The 8,254-nt window shown below is 41.1% G+C and overlaps 1 pseudogene; it reads right to left on the bottom strand.

Moving 5' to 3' along the window:
• Positions 1-349: 349 nt before the first annotated feature.
• LOC101585650 overlaps positions 350-8,254 on the bottom strand; it is a 10,125-nt pseudogene continuing 2,220 nt past the window's right edge.

Genomic DNA, 8,254 nt, shown 5'->3' on the forward strand with positions numbered 1-8,254 from the left:
TGATTTTAAATGTATCCTATACAATTTAATTTTTGTCCTGCATAAAACAAAATCGATCTCTTGTATTAAGAAAATGTTTCATGAAGCTTTTGCTCCTGTGGTTGACACGGCTCAAAGGTCTCCCTCTAGGGTGGCAGTCACTGGTGGACCATGCTTCCTAGCCATTCCATTCATTTAGACACTGGTGTAGGACCACTGTGCAGCGATTCTGCAAGCATAATTAAAATTCCTAATTGGTTGACCCTAAAATATGAAGACATTCTATATGGGCCTGATCATGTCACATAATCACTTTAAAAACAAATGAGTTTACCTAGCTGGCTAAAGGGGAAGGCAGAGCGTCCAAGCATCAGAGCGACTGGTCGCCCACTTGCTGGTTCAGATGGGGTGGTCCATAGGACAAGGAATGGAAGCCAACAGCAGCTGCAAGAGCCCCAGCGGGCAGCAGTAAGGAAATAGAGACCATGATTTTATGGCCACAGCCCAGTGACATACTGCTGGACTTGTGGCCTACAGAGCAGAGAATGAAGACAGAAGGGCTGTCCTAAGGCATTGGATGTGTGGAGTTCACTGTGCATCAGTGTAAAACTAATGCACTCTCATTAAAAATATATTGATAGGCCTGGGAGATGGCTCAGTAGAATAAGTGCTTGCCTGGTAAGTGCAGGTTCCTGAGTTCAATCCCTGGTACCACAAAAAAAAATTAATAATAATAATAATAATAGTAATAATAAACAAATAAAAATATATTGATAGCACTTTAGAACAATATGAGGAATGTGTCTTGCTTTATGAAGCTTGTTTTAACAGGTTATCACAGATTATATCTGGCTGAACTGAGTTTACATGGGTACTTGGCTTCCTTCACTGATACCTGATAGAGATATCACAAAGATACATAGATCTCGTCTGAATTTACTAAATAGTTATTCATTCTTTGTGTCTACCCATCAATTATGAAAAAAAAAAGTGCTGAAATTCAGATAACAAACTTTTCAGCAGACTTGCAGTGACCAGGGTTACATCCTCGGCATGCTATACCCGTCCCATCCAGGGGCATGTTGAGACAGCGACTGAGACTGGGCGTGGTGCTGTGTGCCTGTAATCCCAGAGTTTGGGAGGCTGAAAACAGGAGGACCACTCCAAGTCTAATCTGTGTAGTGAGACCCTGTAGATCCTGTACTAAAACTACAATAAATATATAAATAAATAAAGCTTTATATTTCTTCATGGCAATTATTCTTGATGTTAATTATTCAAGTAATCACGTAATATTTTTATATTTGTAATAAACATGTTCACTTACTAAAATATTTGTTTATAAGATTTTTTAGCTGCAAGGTTCCTTCTTGTGTGCAAGAGAGAAGCAGAATAAAAAGTAAAGGAATCCTTTGTTGCTCAGCAACCGGAAAGCTACAGAAGAGCTTGCAAGCCCCTGCGAAGCAAGCTGGGTGTGGGGTTTTCATAAGATTGGCCCGGAAGTGAAGCTTACACCGAGCAAACAGTGCTGTAACCCGCGCAGATTGGAGAAGGCTTGTCTGGCTTTCGAAAAACAAAAGAATAAGTTAGTGGTTAACCCGAAGATGAAGAGGGAAGTCACTCTAGGAGCCACATGCCACGCTGACTCGACTGGTCGCCGCGTGACCTCGTGGACCGCTGCAAGGCGCACACCCATCATCAGCAAGTGAGAGAATGCCTTTGACAAGTATTTTCACATTTCAAATTTTGTGGGTTTTTTAAAAAACGTTATATATATTTTAGAGTTTAGACTTTTTTAGGTTTTCAGAAGCAAAAAGAACATGGAGCATTTCCTAGTTTGCATAGCCATTTGCTATGTTTGTGGCTTTTGTTGGAGAAGTATTTACTCACCCAATATTTGTTTAAATTTACCTTCATTTTGGGAAGAAGCTACCTGCAGACTTGGGAGCCGCTGGAACCTAAAGGGTGCCTTGTCAGTGCCGACCTTCTGTGCCTCTAAGCGTGTTTCAATGAAAAGAGTTTACTTTCATATAGCAGCAGCCAGGAGTGGCGGCCACACCTGTAATCCTGGCAAGTTGTCAGGCTGAGGCAGGAGATCCGAGTTGAAGCCTCGCCTGGGTGATGCAGCCACTTAGTAGAAAACAAAAAACCGGCCGAGGAGTTGCTTTCTCGTGGCTGGGACATGATAACGATAAGGAACACCCTAGAGAACAGATTCGTTTTGGCTCCTGGCTATGCCCCCAGTCAGTTTGAGGAAGAAGCCATCTGTTTTAAGAGGGGATCCTCCGCCTTGTCCCAGGGCAGCAGTGTCGCCCTCCGCCCTCTGCGGAGCACACTCCCACTCCCTCCTGCCACTGGGCAGCCCTTTGATATGGTAACTGGGGGGGGCAGCTGTCTGATCCACAGGCTGGGGCTCCTCCTCCCGGTGCTACATCACTTACTCCCTAAACTGTGGCACCCATCCCCAACCCCTGCCTCCGTCCTTGGCTAGACTCCGTGCCTGACTGAGGTGGACCAGATGGCCAGAATTAGAAGCCTGATGTACTAAGTAACTGTCTTGGCTTAAAATTTTTTTTTTTTCCCACCACTCTCTAAAAACCTTTGTAACACTGTCTCCGGGGCCCAGAAGCTGTGAAGCACGAATTTCGCGGAGCCAGGTTAGCCATATACGAAGCTTCTTCTTTTCTGGGAGTGCACCCTCTGTTTCCTTTGCAGTCCAAAAAAGTCCAGTGTCCTCTTTTCCTCAACAGGTTGGCTCCAAGGTAGAAATGGCAGGACAGAAGTCATAGTGGAGGAAAGCTTCCTGGGGCACAGTCACCTTGGCCAGGAAGCAGAGGGAGAAGGAAGGAGCTGGGCAGGGCACACCGCGCCCCTTCCAAAGTCACATCGCCAGACCACCGGCCCCACCTCCTAACAGCACAGTGAGCTAGCTGTGAATTCATCTGCGGAGCCATCAGCCGCCCACGCCCCAAGCACCTGCTGAACGCCCTGCCCCCGGAGGCCAGGAGAGTGTGGGGAAAGTTCTACATCCAAACAAAGCACATGGTCAGGGGAAAACCTGTTAAGATCCTCAATACTTAAAAAGAAAGATAGTGGGGAGGGCACGGAAGAGGAGGGGAGGAAGGACTCCTCTGTTAGCTCCCACTGCTGCCTTAACAGCTAAAGCGCTATGCATGGCAGAAAACTGGTAGGCAGCAGAGTGAGATGGAGAGGCCACAAGCAGTCTGACAGGGCCGGGCCACAGAGCCAGTGGGGAAGGCAAGATACCTTGCAACTGTGGGAGAGACCAGTCCTCCCGCTGTGGGCCAGACCTTAAGACAAAAGAGTAAACAAATGAAGCCACATATCTCCCTAGGGATGGAGATGGGGCTTGATATTCTAAATAGGTAGGATCTCTTTGAAAGAGCAAGAAGGAGTCACTAAGCCAGGCCTCAAAGGAAAAGCCTATGTTCTGTATTCAAGTCCACTTGCTACCTGACTCCCTTCCCTATTTGATCCTGAATTGACCAATCTTACCTGAACAATTATGCTTGTAATCTTATTGGTGGACCAGTTTTTTTCCCACCTCATGCCCTCCTTGTGCAGTCCCATGTTTCCCACCTTGGACCTGTCTCACCTCTTGGATTTGCTCTAAAAAAATCCCTGGAAAGGTCAAATTCCCTGGCAATGCACTCAGGTCCCCTTCCGTCCCTCTCTCAGACTGAAACTTTCTTTCCCCCAATAAATATATTTTGCTCTTAACCTCCGTTGTTCCGAAAATTCATTCTTCAATTTTAGAGAACACAAACTCATCCCAGATATCTTTCAGTTCGGAGTTTCTTTCCCCTATATCAATTTTATCACACTTTACTAAGCAGGATTTTATAACACAAACTCAAATATTCTTCAAGGTTGTTTTTATGTATTATTGCTTGTTGCAAATATAGACTTTCTATTAATTATTTGCATTTAATTAAAACTGTCTTTCTCTCCTACTCTGTCTTTTGTGAATCATTAATGTCCTGCTCCAATGACTTGGAACTCAGGACAATAATACAAGTGCTGCTGTTCAGTTTCATTATGGATTTTTAAGGCTTTTATGGCTCATTGGGGAATCAAACTCTCACTTGCAACTTTGTTTATAAGGATGAATATGTTCTAAGTTTCTAATTGACCTACAAATAAACCTTTGGAACAAAATTAGTATATAAATCAGGGATTTCTGAATAATGAAACTATGGAAGTTTTAAAGAACAAAAATTTATTTTGTTTTTATTTAATTATTTTTAATGTATTTGGTACAGGGTCTCACTTTGCAGCTCAGACTCCTAGTGATCCTCCTGTTTTCAGCCTCCCAAGCACTGGGATTACAAGCATGTGCCACCACGCCTGGTCTCGGCGGCTGGCTCAGCATGCCTAGGGGCAGGGCCAGCACGGCCTATGATTCCAAGGATCAAACCTTGGTCCCTGTACTTGCCTAATCCACCACTTAGTTCACTGAGCTATCTCACTAGCCCTAAGAACAAAAATTTAAATGGCATAGGGTGGGGCCTCCTGAGATTAAGATAAATCTTGAATTTAAGACAATTATAATTAACAAAATGAGGAACAGAAAGCCATTCTAAAAGTAGTTGTTTTTCTTTAATCCAAAGAGAGTTAAATTTAATACTGGATTATAAATCAAATTTTATAATTACACCTGGGGAGTAGTTTTAGACTCATTGCAATACCAAAATGAATAACAAGCATCACTTTAAACACAGAAGTTAGAAATTCAAGAAGGTAACATTATTCCTTCTGAAAGATTTGGGATTTCTTAATAGTTAAATCATCTTCAACATCTGTATTGAAAATAATTTAATGCAGAGGATGAAAGCAAAGGTTTTGAGATGATACCTTTTTAAAAATTTTAATCGCACTGCTTGTCAGCAGTTGACATTTAACACATTCCTTCACCTGCCCAGTCTTGGTCTTCCTACCCCTATAGCTGGCACGGACACGTCCTGCTGACTGTCACTGGGAAGCTGAAATGAGCTGTTCCATTTAGGTGTAATGCCATGGAGCACGTAGCAAGAGTCCAAGTAATAGTGTGCTCTGTAAATCTTCTCGCAGCACTGAGTGGGGGTTAATGCTCTCGCTTGTTTTGCTTATAGAGAACAGAACATGTCAACCTAAGATTTTGTGCTCTCCTTGCTGATATGTAGGTTCTACTCAGGTGTAGGGAAAGAAGGCCATTAATATATAAGCACAAAGAAAATCCTGCTTTTGTTCAGAAAACTGGAAGAAGTGAACATTTTATTCAGTAAACAGGTGCTATAAAACCAACACAATTCCCATTTGTGTTCTCCTTGGGTATGACCCAAATGACAAAAAGGCACTCCGGAGCAATAGTGTCAGCATTTCTCCCCAAAAGTTTTATATGCAATTACGAGGTGACAGCTCACTAGGAAGCCATTGTGCTGCTCTTTTTATGAAATATTTAAAACCTTAAAAATATTTGTGCTTAAGCTCAGTCTGAGGATGGGGAAAGAAACAGAGGAGAAAAAGACACAGGTGGAATATAATGCATTGTGCCGTGACTTTGAAAAGCCATATGACAGTTTGTAGAAAGCAAGTCAGATTTTTGGAGTGGCAAATATGAGTTTAACTTCCACAATAACAATTCTTTTCTCCAAATGGGGGTTTAGTTCATATGTGATATTTCTGTACATTTACAGTTCTTGAGCCACTCAGCTCTTCCTGTGAAGGATTAATTTACTTCTCCATCCTCTTCTGAGGCTTCTGCTGGCTGCTGATATCCCAATACAGAACTATGCTTCTTTTTCTGTCTGCATTTTGCCTTTGCTTTCATTTTAATCAGCAAAGGAGTCCTTTTTCTCCCTTTTCACATTGGAAAAGAAAATAATTTCATGGGTATTTTGCTTTGCTTTTCAAAATTAGAAAGACCTCAGAAATTACCAAAAGAAAACAGAAACAAAATAAAAACTAGAAATAAGGGACAAGAGAGAAAAGAGGAGGGGAGAGGAGAAGAGGGAAGGGAGAAGAGGGAAGAGAAGAGGAGAGGAGAGGAGAGGAGAGGAGAGGAGAGGAGAGGAGAGGAGAGGGGTGAAACAGGGCAGCTCACATGGGTTGATGAGATAGGTGATGCCCAGGGTGATTTCTTTATCTTTATTCAACTAAAGATGGTTTCAAGGAGAACCCTCTTCATATGTGTTAAAAGCAGCTTTTGCTTTTGTGTGTGTGCACAATGTTATTGAGGCAAATATATTTGCTTCCAAGATGTTTTTAGATGAATGTGACCCAAGAAGGCCAAGGTCTTACAATAGCATCATCCCCTGGAATGATGCAGAATCACTTCAAGTGTCTTGATCAGTTAGTGACTATTTGAAAGTTTTCCGAGTTTGCCGTTAGACTTAACAATGAAAAGTTTTTGGATTAGCAAACAGAGGAGATAATTGATTTTCCCCGATCCTGCCCTTCTTCTTTCAGTTTTCACTATCAAGTTGTCATTTGGCAAAGATAAGCATTTCTTCTATCTGAAGCCAACTCTCTAAGTGCAGTCATCCTGCAATTTTCAGCAGTGCTATTATTCACTAACTAGTTGGATTATGTCACACTTCTATTTACCACAGTTTGCAACTTGCCGTATCCTGTGAAGATGGTTATAAATGTGTACATGAAGAAACAAGTCTGTTTTTAACTTGGTACCTACAAAATCCAGTTTTATTGAGTGATTGCAAAGATGCTACTTATTTGATTGTATTTTGTTTTCTTTTGGTGCTGGGGATCAGACTCAAGACCTTGTACTTGTTAGGCAAGTACTTAAGTCACTGAGCTATCTCCCCAGCCTGGAGGCGACTTCCTTGCAATGAAGATGAGGTAAGTGAATTCAGAGTGTGTTGTGAATTTGCAAAAATGCCTCATGTCCAGGCAAAGTATTGACATAATTATAGGAAATCATACAGAATTCCTGCTTCCAAGTGAAATTTTATGACTCTTCTATATTAGAATGAGGTGGGGAAGATGTCGTGGGACTTGCACAGAGTTGGATACCTAGGGTTTTCAGGAAGCAGCTTTTTTGCTGCCATTGATATAGGGCTAGTGGAGGAATGCCAAATAATGCAAATAATATAAGGGAAATATGATTCTCAGTCTGCTAGTTGTCTGATATTCCAAGTTTGTGTTTTCCAAAATCAAAGAATAAATTCTAGGGAACAAGGCTCACAAAAGCACAAGCATTTTCTTCACAACTAAAACTTTTGCAGGGTTTTCAAAGTGCATTTTCTTTGTAGATCTAAAAAATAATTTATGGCCTCAATCTCCTACACATAGGAATATATATCACTTCTGTCTTCAGGAAACCAGGAAGTTTCACTGGGGTGTTCCAACAGTATGCTGAGATATTCCAGATAATATTAACTTCATGTTCTTCTGCTTCAGTAGATGTCTGTGTTGCAAGAGCGTATGGATAAGGGGAGGTAAGGGGGACTCCAAAATCAACCACTGTGGATTACATGCTGGGATACTTGCTTCCTTCTGTGAAGAATAAGTTATATGCTTTTTTCATAATTACACATTTGTTTCTGGTCAGTGCTAACTTGATTTCTAAGACTTTTCCTGAAGGTAAATGATAGGCATCTTGAAGAAGAACCTATAAATAAACAACGCATGAGACACACTAGTAAACATTAGCTGCATGAATGTTTGTAACTAAACAATTGGCAATTGCATTTATATCACATTTAATCTCCATTTTTAATTTACTTAACTCTATTTTCTAACACAACTTCAAAAACTAACCCTCCATTTAAACACAATCCATGTTTCTAGGCCTTTCCTGATGTACTTGATTGCTTGTGCAGAAGTTCAGCAACTTGACATTTCTTTCCTAAAATACACTTGTTTTCAGTAGCAAAGAAATCCCAAATATAGCCTGATAATTATTTTACCATGTTTCTTTTAAGGAAAAAGAAATGGTATCTTTTTTCTCCAAATGTTGCACGATGCCAACTCTGGATAGATTTTCATGGAGGTTCTAGCACTAGGTTCTTTCAAGTTTATAAGAAAACTATTTTCCTTTAGTTGCCCTCAGTTGAATTTTGTAGCACTGGTTATCTTTCTGGAATTTTCAGGCATAGTACTTCGCATGTGCTAATGTAGGAAAATGAGGTTTGGCGTGATGATTTAATTTGTTTTATGCACTGTTAACTAACAAAGCAGCCTATTCATTGAAGTTTATTTCATAAGCAATTAGAAAAGCTAGTGAACTGATAGCTCCAAGATAAGACTTTAGATA

Source organism: Octodon degus, unplaced genomic scaffold (assembly GCF_000260255.1).
Source record: "Octodon degus isolate 3935 unplaced genomic scaffold, OctDeg1.0 scaffold00142, whole genome shotgun sequence".
Lineage (NCBI taxonomy): Eukaryota > Metazoa > Chordata > Mammalia > Rodentia > Octodontidae > Octodon > Octodon degus.